The 15,897-nt window shown below is 36.2% G+C and overlaps 1 protein-coding gene across 3 annotated transcripts in view; it reads right to left on the minus strand.

Moving 5' to 3' along the window:
* The window catches only part of Slc10a7 (solute carrier family 10 member 7), a 245,218-nt gene that overhangs the window by 95,822 nt on the left and 133,499 nt on the right, over positions 1 to 15,897 (minus strand). The window contains exon 5 of one of the 3 annotated variants that reach the window (XM_087193354.1): positions 1,031 to 1,048. The exons of the other annotated variants lie outside the window; for them this stretch is intronic. The gene's annotated coding sequence lies outside the window, so the exon portion shown is untranslated. Of the gene's footprint in view, positions 1 to 1,030; positions 1,049 to 15,897 lie in introns of those variants that run through there. 3 annotated transcript variants of the gene reach the window in all.

The following is a 15,897-nucleotide window of genomic DNA, read 5'->3' on the forward strand; positions in this document are numbered from 1 at the left end:
AGCCCATGTGTGTATTTTTTGATGTATATAATTTTATTCTTATGCCAATGACATAAAGCAGACAATATAAATGTAGAAACAGAGATTCACAGAGTAATTTATGGTCACTCAGAAGGTGCCAGTAATCTTTGTGGATGGGAATATGTGTGTATATGTGCCATGATAAACCTGTATTTCCCAGTCTTAATTTTCTACCTGAAATATTTTTACAGTGGAATATTTAAAGAACAAAAGTAACCTCGTGTTTATTTCATACTCCAGAAAGTTTCTTTTCATTCAGAAAAGCTCATGTAATTAGCAGAGAAAAGACAGAGATAAATGATTACTTTCTTTCTATACAAGAACCATTCATTTGTCATCTAGTTTAAAATAGTAACTGTGCTCTACCATAAGCCTGTTATCCACTTTGAAATTATACACAGAAGGCAGAAATACGGTTGATGAAAACTACTTCTTTGGTGAGAATTGTCATTGGACATAAATATCCAATCTCCTCTCCATGGTGGTTAAGTGAGGGGCGCTTCAGAGAGCCACTTGGAGAATCTGGAACCACTTGGAATTTGAGGAAGATAGGAGGCACACTAGGGACTGGGGCTTGGTTCCCCCTGGAGAAAACTGAAGCCAAAAGGATCAAAGGGGGAAAGGAAGAGTGGCTACAATGGGAGAGGTATGAATTCTTCCCTGGCCAGGTAAAGACATGTCAGTTTTCCCAGTGGTCACGTAACACAAGGAAGAGAAGTGTACTTGAGTCTTCCTGGCCAGAACTCCATCTGCAGAAGCAGAACTATTGGAGCCAAGAGCTGTTGCTGAAATTGTAAGAGGATCACTGTCTATGCGTAATGCTGGCTTGGGATACTCCTAAGGAAATCAGGATTGCTTAAAAACTCACAAAAGCATCCCATAAGATAAAAAGGAAGTTCGTGCAAATGTGGACATCAAAAGGTTTCAGTGCTAGATTACAGAGGGCATCAAAGCCATCTTGTAACTCAAAACATACAAAACTTTGCCTCATTCTTCTCCAATTCCTCTTTCCTTCATGTGGCTGATCCTAGAGGGGACAAAAGCAGTGGATCAAGAACGGGAGCGGAAACAAACCAAGGAAAAGAAAAGAAACATCACAATTCTATTTTTCCTACTGCAGATTATTGATTGTGAGTTAACAGAGGGGAAGAAAGGGCCAACCTTTCAGTTGGATGAAGAGAGTGAAGTTCTGGCATTGGACCAAATTAGGCCTTTTTGTTTATTGAAGTATAACAAACACAACATAGAATTTTACATATAAGTCTCTTACATCCTTACACATCCCTGGGGTGTCATGCTTTAGATCTAGAATGTTCCCCAAAGTTTCATGTGTTCAGAGATGAGGCTCTGGAAGGTGACCGGGCTGTAGAGGCACTACACTCATCAGTTGATTGATCCATCAGTGAGTTCATAGCTAAATGTGCTGTTAGGAAGTGGGGCCTGGTTGGAAGAGGTATGTTACTGAGGGGAGAAGAAGGGTTGGAAGAGGGCTGTTCCTTTGGAGGGTACATCTCCCTCCCTGGCTCCTTCTTTCTCTCATGGTGTCCTGGTTGCCATGAGGTGAGCAGTTTTCTTCCACCAACAACCATGTTTTTGTGGAAGATAGTAGCTCATCTTTTCCATTCCTACTTTGTATTCTAGCGTATGAATATACTATCATTTATTTATCACTTCTCTTAATTATGGCCTTTTGAGTTTTTTCCACTTTAGCTTTTGAAAAAAAGTTGCTATTAACATTCCTAAACCGCCTGCTGAGCAAGCGCAAGGACCCAAGTTTGATCCCCGGTACCAAAAAAAAAAAAAAAAAAATTACATACTTCCTAAATGTGTCTTTTGGTGGCTATCTGTGCTCATTCTGTTGGGGATATACCTGAGAATAGAATTGCTAAGTCCCAGACAGGCATATGTTTAGCATTAGTAGATACTGAGAAGTTTCCAAAGTATGTGAACCATTTTCTACTCATTCTCACCAGCAATGTATAGGAATTCCAGTTGCCAGGCATTTGCAATAATACCTGTTACTAGTAATTTTTGTAAATTTTAGCTATTGTGATACATGTATCATGGTATCTCATTGTGGCTTTAGTTTGGATTTTTCTGATAGCTTATGAGCACTTTTTCATATGCTTAATGCAGACTTGGAAATCATCTTTCAAAACATGTCTATTCAAATCGACCCATTTTAAAAAATCGTGTCACCTTTTTATTAACTTGCATGCACAGTTTGGGTATAGATACTTTGGCAAGTATCTGAAAAACAATGTGTGTATTCTAAAAATCTTGAACTTTGTGGCATGCCTTTTACTCTCTTAGTAATGGCTTTTGATAAAGATGTTTTTAATTATAATGAAGCCTAGCTGATCAATCTTTTCATATATGGTTGTGTTCCCTTGTTTTCTTCTAAATCTGTTTTCATTCCAGTACCTGAAAATGACTGGGAAAATTATGGGTTTATTCTGAAATTTTAACCAAAAATGAGAGGAGTGAATTAGGGAGCAAGTATAAAGGGATGCAAATGAGTGAATGTAATACTGCTTTCTGCTTACATCCAGCAGAGTAGTTCATGTAGTAAAATAGTTATACTTGGCTGGAATCCTAAGATTCATTTAAAAAGGAAGTATATTGTGACTTTCTTTAAGTTAACCATCCTCTTTGTAAGTATATGAAATACTCTTGCTTTATTAGCTAAGTTTATTATAGATATGACAGTTATACAGAATAGAAGACTTGTCATTATTGAATATACGGTGAGTACCCTAGGGCAATCAACAGAAAGATATATTTCTTATAATATGATTTTTTTTAGACATGGTATTTGCTGTTACAATTTGTGTATCTTAGTGAAAAAACTTCTAGTCAGGATGTTGGAAATATTTCTAGTCCCACTCTATTACTGACTGCCTAGCAATGGCTCATCCATATCCAGAGTTGAGTTTCCACAATTGTACATTACAGAGTTGGATTTGTATTTCTAATTTATTTCTTTTCTGTACCCACCCAATGGTGCAAAACTAGAAATCTAGGAGTCAGCCTTCGCTCTTCTTTATCTCAGCTGCTACTTCCAGATGATCCCCAAGGACCCTATCTCTTAAGTAACTTTCTAATATATATTTGCTTCCTGCTGCTACCACCTTCTCTAAGCCATTGTTCTTTTTCTTTTCAGTCACTGTACTAGCCTCCTAGTTAGTCTCCATACCTCCAGTCTAGCCAGATCACCTGTGTTCAAATGCTAGCTCTACCATTTATTTGCCATTTATGGCCTTAGGAAATGATTAAACCTCATGTATCTCAGCACCCTCACCTGTAAAATGGAAATAATGATCGTATCTACCTCTTTAGATTGATGCCAGGATTAGACAAGTTTATGTAAAGTATTAGAATGGAAACAGAGAAAGCACTATCCTACTGTTGCTACTGATGTTACCACTACTATTACTACTACTAGGATTGACATTAAGCCGATTATTGTCTTTTCGAAATTCCTTGAAACCAAATGCATTAGCTATCTTTTTACATTTCTCAACACTGTCTCACACATTGTTGGTCCATTATAAGTATGAACTGGGTGCACTCAGGATGACTGCATTTATAAAAAGAGCTAATAGCAAACATAGTCAAAGACAGCTTTTGGTGGGGAAAAACTTTGGTATTTATGTCAAAGTATGTCAAAGTTGTGCTTGGTATATGAGTAGAATGGAATTCGAAGTAGAATGGATTTTAATTCAGGGGAATTATTTTATAAATCAATTAAAATGGGGCAGCCAATGAAAAGAACTGGGTTGCTGATTTTTGCTTGGTTTTCTAAGTTCTGAAAAGTGCATTTGGGGGGTGGGGGGCTGAAGGCCAATACAAAGTGGAAGCCTCTTCCATCCCCTTTTTAAATACTCCTTTCGCTGTTGACTACACAATGAAGCAGACCTCTCAAAAAATCAGAGGGCCAATTCTGAGCAGCAATTTATGGCACAAGGTCCATTAATTGATCAAAGTATCAAAAGAATCTGAAATTCTAACTCTGATGATTATACATTAAGATCACATTACTACAGCTTCAAGTTTTATTGTTCATTAATTATATCTTTCCTATTCCTAGAACAAAAGTGCAAAGCAAAATTCCATCTTACATTTATATAAACACTGAGTACAACTGGTACTATTACAAACACAGCTGTGACTGAAAAATACAGTGAATATTTAAATTTTAAAAAATTATTACAGTAAAAGACATATTGCCATTGATCCTTCTCAAAATACTCTTCATAGCTTTGAACATACTATCCCATCATTCTTGCTACTTTCTGAAGGAGTTCTGGAAGTCCTCTTTCATGAGTGTTTTAGTTGCACTATTATGGCTGCCTTGATGTCATGAACTGATTCAAAACATTTACTTATCATGGTCACTTTGACTTTGGTGAAGAGCCAGAAGTCACATAGTGCTAGATCCAGTGAATATGTTGGATGAGGAAACACGTGATGTTCTTATTTGACAGAAACTGCTGTACTAGAAGTGATGTGTGACACGGAACGTCATGATGGAGGATGAAACTATTTGCCCATTTTTCAGGCCATTTTCTACACCTATCTTTTCTTAAACACTCTAATAAGCTCTTATAATATTCAGAGTTCATCATAGTGCTCCTGGGTACAAACTCAGGTTGCCCATTTCCAAGGTCATAAAACATAATGAATATCACCTTGATGTTGGATCTTAATTGAGGCATTTTATTCATAAGGGGAAATCTAGGTGATTTTCATTGAGAACTCCGAACCTTATTCTGAGAATCATAACCATACAGCCAAATTTGATTTCCCATGGTGACATTTCTTATAAAGCTATAATCTAAAGTAGCACAAAGGTGTAATTCCAGTGAGATGTGTTGTTCGTGACACATGATTTGCAGCACACTTTAAAGCATTACCATAGCTCACAATCAAGTGACTACACCAAACAGGTTGAAACTTTTCACACAATGACTTAGGTTTGAGGCACCACTTCTCATATCAAAGATCCCTGACTTTCATAGGATGGCCCTCAGCAACAGCATTCACCGTATTTTTTATCACACTTTATATTTCCTTCCTTTTTGTCATGTATCTATATTTTAATTTTAATTTTTAATTTTTTTTGAGGGACAGGAAAAGTTCATGAGGCAGAGATTTTAGGACACAAGAATAGAGTGTGGGAGCTCAGAGAAATGAGATGTCTGAATTTTAAATTTTTATCTGCATACCTAACTTTGTAAAATAAGGTAAAAATCATCCACATAATTTAAAAATTATAAAGTATACATCAAGATATTAAAGCATCATGATTAATAGCAACTTACTTTATACCTGCACTCTACCTTAAAAATGTTTAGCTCTACTTAAACTCAGGTTAAGAGAGTTCTGATCTTAAGTAACTGAACTGAAGCCTAGAAGTTCAATGAATTGTCTTACTATTGATGAATAAGTATTACATTTTAAATTACCACATTTAATGGTAAAGAAAAAGGGAGTGATGGTTACCTAGGTATTAACACCTGAAAGTTCTTTTCAGGATCTAGACGGTATAGGTATATATTTACTGTTCTTCGATTTTACTCGAGACAATGTACTAGGTACTCAACTTCTGGAGGCAAACAAGTCTTTTCTGAGTTTTGGCTCATTTCCTACTCACCAGGAGGACTTGGGCAAGTTACTTCATGTAATTTTGTCCTCTTAAACAAAAGTCGGATAATACACTATTGTATCTCTTATCCAAAAATCTAGGTTCCTGATGACTTTGAAATCTGTCAGAGTTTTGAAAGGTTGTACAAGGGTACACATGTTAAATAAAGACACCAGTGGGGCTGGGGAAGAACTCCATAATCAAACACATTACATTCTGTCATGAAATGCATGCTATTGATACTCATACTTCATGATAAAAATGAAGAATAAAGACAGCCTCATGTCATTTCAGGTCAGAGATTGCTCCAAGCCAAACATGTTTGTTTCTGCTCTTGGTTTTCAGAGCTACTGTTTCCAGATGAAGAACAGAAGTGAAAGACCCGGAATTCCTACTTCATGAGGCTGCTGTAAGTATTAAATGACAAAATGAATGGAGAGTTCACAGCACACATTAAGCCACATTTACCTCCCAGTGTTATTTCTGTCATCAATATTTTTATAATTTTGAAAATCTAGAAGATACATGAAATTGTTAAAAGTGGTAGTTGCCAATAGAATTTCTAATGAATATTATTTTTATATATTTCATAAATTATACATAATGGATGTATTATTTTTACAATAAAACAGGTTTATAAAACTTAAAAATTTATTCTCCCTTCAATGGAAATTGCTTTCTTAATTCATTATATATTTTACCAGATTTTTATGGTCTTAGCTTTTCCTTTATCATATAAAAGGCAAAATAATCTGTATTGAAAATGTTCCTGGGTTATAAAATCATTGGGAGAAAAGAAAGTTTTACATTTTCTTCTCTTCTACTCAACTTACAGCAAGACATGTTTTGCTATTTATATTAAAAACATGGTTTAGCTCATTGACAAGACATTTCTTCAGTTCCCAAGCTCCTGGACTAAGGTATTTATAGGTCTGTGTGCTGTCAGATATCATAACAGTATGATAGCAAGATCAATACAAAATTCTCATATTAATGATTCCATAAAGGAATATTTTAAAACAATTACGAAAATCTAAAACAATCAAAACAAAACAGTAACAATAAAATCAAACAGAACAAGACCAAGGAAATGAATATTTTTGTTGGTTTTCCCTATTACAGTACTGGCCAATACAGTATTGTCCAACAGGACTTTCTCTAGAGAAATGCTGTATAATTTGAAGTGTTTGGTAGAATACCCACTGTCACATGTAGCTGTGAAGCCTTAAAAGGTAGCTAGTGCAACTAAGGCACGACATTTTCAATTTTATTTAATTTTTAAATTAATTTGAATTTAAATTCAATTAGCCACATGTGGCTACTTATAATATATTAGAGTGCAGATCCACAAAACCCTGATTGTCTATGAATTCCTTTTCAACGAAGATACTGAATGCCAGTTCTACTATAAAATTATTTGTAACACTGTCCGTGTAATAAAATTTGAGAGTTTTTTTCTACAATTTTTCTTGAAAAGAATCATTTAAAATAAAACGCGGCCTTCATAGATAAAACTTTTTGCTTCATTTTGCTAAGATGGGGAATTCATCATTTATTTCAAATGTATGTTTCTCTTTATTCCTAGTTCTTTTAGGCTCATCCATCCAATCTATCTTACTGGTATTCAAGAGAAATAAATAAATGAATGAATGAATGAATGTTCACAAAGTGGCTTCAGGCAGACAAAGATTAAAAACAACCCAAAACCATCACAAAATACCAATGCACAGTCAATAAAAAATGAGCCTTTTATCGAAGAGCTACAGCAAATGACAAAAGCAATTTAAATCTTATCATGGCTTAAAAATACAAAAAAAAAAAAGAAAAAATCTCTTTAAATTCCACCTCAGCAACTGCTCCTCTTGCTCATACTAAAAACTACCTAAAATTTGGAAAGATGCAGAAAGCTGTGTTTCAGCATTCATTAGACTTCAGCTCACAATTAACACTGCCAGACTCCTTTCTAATCAATTATTCGTTAAGATGTCTAGCATTTCTTTGGAGCCCTTTACCTCCACATCAGAATGGTTAAGAGATGACACATGTATGTGTACTTTTCAGAATAAAAAGAGGACTTTAAGCAGGTTTTAGCACTAAATGAGAACAAGGGTAAGAGATGGGAAATCAACCCTTTTAGTCAAAGTTGAGCTTCCGGCGAGCTGCAGGCAGTGCACAGCATGACAGGATCTGGCTCCAGAAAGTGCCCATGTGTTGACAGCTGCGTAAAGGGTTTGAAGGCTTAACGGTACAAATGCTCTGTCAATTGTACTGCAAGGGTGCTTTCCTGAAGCAGAACGGCTAAAACTCTCCAAAGCTGCTGACAACAGATCATGAGAAATTAACCCACTTTAGGCGTTGACACTAAATTAGTGTTATTATTTTTACAAAGGTAGTAACCTTGCATTGACTTGGTTATGTAAAGAAAAACAATCATTCTGTCCAGCCTAAAATTTTAAAGGAGTAAGAGTGAAAAATTATAAAAGAATACAGTATGCATCGCTTCCTCAAAAAACCCACAAGATATTACATCAGAACTGCTGGACATATTTTTGTCAAGAATATACTCAATTTGTGTACCAGGTTAAAGATCTACAAATAGTTTCCCCAAAAATGTAAACATTCAAAATAATCCGGGAATAAACTAGAAACAGTAAGAGACAGCTTCTACCAGTAACTAGAGTCACATGTAAAAATTAAGATACTGTAGTCACAAAAGTGCTTCCAATGTTAACATTCAGTGTTTGTGAATTTTAAACCTTCTAAAGTATCTCAGTTGTAATTAAATAGCGACAAATTATTTTGAGAGCTATTTGTCTCAGACTAGTCTTTGTTTTCTCTTGAATACCAGCAGCACATATCAGGATCCTGCTACTTATTAGTCTGTCTTCCATTATAACTCATTAGTTGTTATTATTAGCAACAAAATGAGAGCAAGCCCCTGAGGACAGGGACAACTGTATCACACATTCCTTCAGCAGGTAGGCCACATAATGGGCATGGAAATCCTGGATTCAGATCTCATCCTATCATGATCCTAGGCAAGTAATCTTATCTCTCTGGGCTGCAGTTTCCTCCATAAAATGGCAGTGGCCAACAGTTTACCGTTTAACGTTACTGTGAAGCTTAAATAAAGTTACAGGTGCTAATTGCATACTAGAGAACTTGGAACTTATTAAATGTTCAAAAAGTATTGGTTAACATTAATATTGTCTTTATTAACTGATATATTTAAACAGAACAGTTTCATTTTTAAACATTAGAGGTCAAAGAAAATACAGAGAAGAAAACAAGGGCATAAGGGAAATGGGGTGATCTTCCTTTGAATTATGTCTTTACTGGCAATATTGACAGGTAAATTCTACCATCATAAACGATGTTTCTATGAACTTTCACCTTGTGATTCATATAACATGAGGGCTGTACAGCAGACAGCCTTATTCCTAAGGCCTGGTTACTGATAGAACATAAAATGAGTAATGTTAGGGGCATTATCTTTGTTATTACAGAGAATGATTTATTCCCTAACATAGCTCTGGAATCCTAATATTAACATATGTTGCAGCAATCAATCACATTCAATTTTGACTTTCAAATCTTTGTGAAACATCAAATGATACTGCTAAGCATACAATGTAATTGTATAGGCTGCTGACGTGGACAATAATCCCCTTAGTGGGCCAAAACAGCTAAATCAGCAGCACTGAGTCTGGCAATAAAGAAAAAAAATTGGAATTCTGAAGAAAAAGAGTTAACCCAAAAACTGAAACAAGATAAAAAACACTAAAAATAATTTGCAAAACAATTTTCTTCATGCACTTAATAAATATGTGTCAGAATAAACAAAAATCACATAAGCTGAAGGTAAAAAAAATCAATTAAAATAAAGTCACAGAACATGGTAGAGAATTACTTATGGCAGTTATTTGAGATAATGTGGTTAATAATTCTAGTCAGTCAAATTAACACAATTTTGCTACTGTAGATTTACAGTCACAAAATGCATGCTCTCAAGAAGATTGGGAAGAATCAGAGTAACAGAGTCCTTTTAAGGTTAGAACAACTTGATCATTCTCTTCTGAATACAAGCAATAAAAAAATGTACTTCAGAAAAAAATTAAATTAATTTTCTATGCATTCATATTTGGCCATTGTTTCTCTCCTTGATTTCCCCTTCAAAGTCTCTTTATTGCTCCATTTGTACCAACAGATATGCTTTTGCTCCTTATTGGTCTGTTTATATCACATGATTTCTGCCATGTCATTGATTGAAAGAAGCTTAAGCAAGTTAGTGTCAGCTTCTGTCCTAAAGGGAATCCCCCGGGCAGACTGGTGAGGCACTTAGGGTCAAACCAGAACCATCAGTGTTTCTCTGTTAAACTGTAAGGCACAAAGAAAACAATGTCGGATTCTCAACTGTGCAAAAACCAATACCAACATTTAAAAAAAAACCAAAAAAACCAATACCAACATTCAAACTGTCTTATTTTTATCTTACCCCACAGAGCTCAGAGACACTTAAACAGAGAAAAGCTTGGCTTTACAAAAATAAAAATTACTTAAAATGATTCTCTCGCTCTCCATGCCTTTGTCTTATTCTCTTTGTCTCTTACTAATCTTTCCACAGTGTTCACTCAAGAAAGAAAGAAAAAAAAGAAAGAAAAGAAAAAAATATAAGACAGTCTTTAAAGTACATCATGGCTAGAGAGGTAATATATAGTAATTAACCTCAGAGGTGAATGTGGCATTTCCAATAACTTGAGAAGTAATCTGTACCTTTTGAAGAAAGAAAAAGTAAAGTTAAACACACCTGCCAAGTGTGCGTTTAATAGCACCGTAAGAATGCTCCAGATCTGCTTTATAGAAGAACCTCAGAATTCATTCATGAAAAACTTTCCATAGCACTTTTCTGGAACTACAGTTTCAGTGATGAATATTACTCTTGCCTGTAGGGAATCCTAATTCAGTGGGGGGTTTTCCCCTTTGTTTTCAATGGTTTTCTTTTTTATCAGTACAGGTTTACAGAACATACTGGTTACATTTTTCGTGGGGAGTTGGTATGCATACATAATACATCTTAATTTTCTTTCCATCCCTCACCCCTCCCTCCCTCTCTGATCCTTCCAACCCTTGGTCCTCTTCCAATTTGCCAAAGTTCCATTTTCACCATTCCCCCCTCAATTTATTCTGTTAACCCCTTTCCTTCCCCCTCTCTCTCCATCTGTTCTTCCCCTATCCATTTGAAAAAGATCTCCCTTTCTATTTATCTACCTTCTATTTTGCTAACACACACACACACATACAGTGGACCCTTGACTTAGGAACTCAATTTGTTCATGAGGGCTGGTTATAAGTTGGTTACAAGTCAAGACTATTTTTTCCATAAGAAATACCCATAATGCATTCTGAACCTCTTGAAGCACCCCATAACTAACCTTTTCATAATATAAGAGGGTTGTATAATGTGCGTAATTTTCCAGAAACACCAATAATTTTCCTAGTGTAGTCACCAAAATGTTATAAAATGTGCCTAGTTTACCAGAAACAACAATTTCATACTGTACTCAGCATTCAAGTTGACATCTTTGGCTTGCAGGAAGGGAAGAAATGGAAGGTGGTTATTGTTTGGAAGGAGAGTCCCCTTCCATAAGAACATCAGGAATCTGGCTCTCTGGTGTCCTTTCTCTCCTTGGGAGAGTCTGAGCCCACTAGGACCTGCTTCTGGCTCACTAGGTCTCAACCTTTTCAGAACTAAAAACTGGTCTAAGGTTGTCTGTTTCTGTCTTTAACAGTTCTATAGGATGACACGACATTATCATTAAGCAACTGAATGCAACGATTGGCTTTTTCTGTCTGGGAGGGTCTTCTCTACAAATGTTTGTAGATCTGTCCATTTTTTCAGGATTTCCTTTATTTCAGAAGAAGAACTTTGCTGCACTGATTATTGATACTCCCCCTCCTTTTAAAGCTCCTCAGTTGCCATTCATTCTCTGTTGCTCAGCCAGAAGTTGCTGAAGTTCCTGTGTAGACAATTCCTCTGAGTGTTCCTCCACCAGTTCCTCAACATCACCACTGTGTACCTGCAAGCCTGTGGACTCTGCTATAGTGACAGTGTCATCAACCACAGGGTGAACTGAGGGCTCAGGCTCCTCTACACAGACTTCAAAGTCTCTCTCCTGTATAATTTTAGGCCACACTTTCTTCCAGGCAGATCTCCGTGTCCTTAGAGAGACACTGCCCCAGGATTTCTCAATTAACCCTATATATGAAACACTGACATTCGGGTCATAACTCAAGACTTTGGTCCTAAAGTTAAAACTAAAATTCCAGTCATTACCCAAGCTGTTCATATGTGAGGCCAGTTGTAACTTGAGGGTCCACTGTAAATCTTTGTGAGTTTCTCATTTAAATATCACATTGTTTCTTTTATGTGAGAAACTCGTAATTCAGTACCTTACTGTGCTGTGTACTATGATATAATATGAATAAGTCACAGGGCAGAACAATGTGTTACAAGGTAAACAGCTTGGCAGTTAAACAGATTAGGGTCCAAATCTGCTTTTTCTACATGTTGAAGGACTCTGGGAAAAGATATTCACCCTCTTGAATTTCACCCACATATAACACTGACGTAATATTATTTACCTTACAGGGTGCCCTTGGTAGATAGTTAACAAATACTAGTTTTGTTTCCTCTTTGTACATAAAGTCAAGAACAATTCAATGGGTCTAAAAATAATGAAGTTGGAACCAAAGAAAGGGCTGAAGATATCCTTTGTGGAACAAGTAAACATCGGTGGAAAGGAATGGAAACTAAAGTGTTCTTAGCAAAGGGAGCACCGTGAGAAAAAACCTGGAGCTTTAAGAAGAACACAGCATGTCTAGAGGTATCAGAGTGAGTGGTCGAGAGCATCTACTACAGTTGGTCCACCTGGCTCCACTGTTGCCCAGAGCTGACCCGGTATAGGTAACCCATCTCCTTAGTGCTTCACTTTGTTGACATGTTCTGTGCAGGTAACAGTGACTAAATTAAAGGTTGTACTGAGAGATTTTATATATGGGGGTGGGGGGGGGAGAGAGATCATATATATATATAAATAGAGCTTCATTCATAATAGATATTTCTGCTACTATTAAAAAAGATATATTAGTAGAGAAGGGAAATAGTTGAGGATGATGGCTCAAACATAAGGAAATGCAGAAAGTGTGGATTACTGGAGTGGTATTTCTCATTCTACCATTTGACTCCCAGGCATCTTGTCACATAGTACCCTGGAAGCAATATTTTATCTCAAGTGTGTGAAAGAGATACTTCTACCAGAACTAATACACACTCTCTTTCTTTGTCTCTGTCGTCTCTCTCATACACACACACACACACACACACACACACACACACACACATGCATATATATGGAAGAATATTTTAGTAGTATATAAATTCTATCTATCTATCTATCTATCTTCCTAAAGATAGGAAGATTGATTCCTAAATCTGGCTGTACATCAGAATTCCCTGAAGAATCTGATAAAAAAAAAACAAATAAAACACAGGGCCTCTTAATCATAAATTTAGAGATTCTTGCTCAATAAACTTAAAAGTGGTAATGAGGAAACTGCATTTTTGTAAAAGCTTCCCAGGTGATTCTGAAGAACAGCTGTATTTAGAGACCTGCACTCTAGTCTACTCAGAAGCTAATGTTAGGACGTTTTAACGGCCACTGAATAAAACAACATGTACATCTTCATAAAATCACTAGCCTCCCTTTTAGCTTTAACTCTAAAAATACTCTGATTCACTTATACGAGGCACTGATAAGATTACATATTTCTCCTTAAAAAATTATTGAAATATTTTGCAAGGATGATGGCCCGATGGAGCGGGAAACAACAGAGCAGAGCAGCAAGTTAAAGTTTCATCAAACACTGGAAAACACTTCTTTTGGATTAAATATCACACATTGCCATAATAATAAGTAGCAGTTATACCATTATTTTTTATACTCTCAGTTACACTTAGCTATGTAAATTATGAGATGAGAAATCTAGCTAATTCATCTAGATTACAACATTATTACTCGGAAGAGCTAAATTCTTATTTGTCAGAATCTGTTCTTTCAGTAGATCTGTTTTAAAGAGCATCTACCATCATAATAGAGAGTTCGATTGTTTCAAAATATAATGGTTTATTTCATTAAAATCATTTATGGATCTTACTTCACCTAAGGCTTTGTTGGACAGTATAACATAGGAATACCTAACCAAAGAGGAGGAGCATTTTTAAACATTTTTTCTTTTCTTTTCTTCGTTCTTTTGCAGTTCTGTGGGTGGAACCCTGGGCTCTGTATATGTTAGGCAGGCACTCTACACTGAATTACATCCCCAGCCCAAAGGAAAAATATTTTAAAGCAGAAGCCTGATTAGATATGCAAATAAACATCTATGATGTTATAATACAAAAGTAATCTCACATGATGTACAAATAAATACAAAGTCAGGACAAGATACAAATACTGAACAAAGGCTGGCAAAGTAAGCACAGGGACCAGGCCAAGAAGTGCCGTGGTAAGTTTGGAACTCATCCTGAGAGGAATGAGAAGCTTCTGAGAGGCTTCAGGGGTAAAATATACATTATCAAATGCTTTACAACCATACTGATAGTCCTTGGCTTACATTGGGGTTATCGCTTGATAAACCCATCCCAAGCTGAAAACGTCATTAAATAAAAAATGCACTGACTTCATCTAACCTACGGAACATCACAGCTTAGTTTCCCTTCATGATCTCACGGCCAACGGGGACCTGCACCTCACTGCTGCTGCTCGGGATTCAGAGTGCCATACTGCACCGTCACTGGCCTAGGAAAAGATCCAAATTCGAAGCACAGTTTCTACCGAATGGTACTGCTTTCGTATCATTGTAAAGTTGCAAACTCTGAAATTGAACCACAGTAAGTCAGCGACAACTTTTAGTTTTCAGCCGTCAGCAAACATTAGAATCACCCTGGGAGATTTTTAAAAAATGACATCGTCCAAGTTCTTCACACCAGGATCCTAACTTAATTGGTCTGGAGTGGGGCCAACATCTGCAAGAACTTTTGTTTTTGTTGTTTCAGTTCACGTTAATATTACACAATGATGCAGTTTATTTGGGAAAGTTGGTACATGCATTTAACATATCTTAATCAACTTGAATTCACTTGCCCTCTCTTCCCTTTCCCTACTCCTCACCCTTGTCCCTTTCCCATCTTCAAAAGGCTACGGTCCTGTCCTCTCTCCTTTGATTATTTATTTACAACATTTTCCTATAAATGACATGATTTCATTCTCTTTATGGCATATCAGCACATCTGTAAAAACCACCCATGTTATCTTAATAAGCAACCAACATTTTATGCTAAAAATTGTTCAGACTGGAAGCCAAGTCACCAGCAAGCCTATGAGAGGTGGTGGCTGAAAGAGCGTCCTGGTGGTGAAGATGGACACATGTGGATATATCTGACAGATATTCAGGTGGCAAAATCAACAGTAGGTACTAATGTCTTACCTGTGGAAAGTGAAAAAAATACATAAAACAAAAATTACCATAAGCTTCCTCCTAGGAAAATGTGCGCACAGTAATTCTATTCATTGGCCTCAGATTCTGATGGACCTGGTTTGGATCAGGCTTCTCTATTTTCTATTTTGAAATTTTGAGAAAATTATTTAATCTCTCTGAGCCCTACGCAAAACAGAAAGTAACACTTACCTCACAGGGATAATGTAGTGATTACATGGGATAATCTAATGAAGGACCCAGCCTGTTACATCTTCCATCTTAAAATACTACTCTGGATGCAGCTGCTATAAAAAGTAGGGCACAGTAGTTTAGATTCCTAAAGTAACTAAATTTGTTTCGAGGCATGAAATCATTTTAATGTAGTGTTTAACAAATACTGTAATTTATACATTTCCCATGACGCAAGACCTTCAAAAAGATGCCTTGGATGTTGGCAAATAGTGTGTTATCATTTCTAGAGACACAGATAGATTCAGAGAAATCATCTTCTTCAAATATTGTTAAATTATATCAAAAACAGATAGTAAAGATAGGAGCTTGATAATGAAAGACTGATTTTAGGAAAAGCAATCTGGCTCCAATTTGTAAGGATGTGGTCTTTTGCCTTTGTATTTGCTGTTCCCATTGCCTGTAATGTTCTTTTGCAGAAATCCTTGTGACTAACTCCTTCATGC

The sequence above is a fragment of the Heterocephalus glaber genome, unplaced genomic scaffold (genome assembly GCF_053883595.1).
Source record: "Heterocephalus glaber isolate CG9 unplaced genomic scaffold, H.glaber_assembly_v1.0 deba00001587, whole genome shotgun sequence".
In the NCBI taxonomy this organism is placed as follows: Eukaryota; Metazoa; Chordata; class Mammalia; order Rodentia; family Bathyergidae; genus Heterocephalus; species Heterocephalus glaber.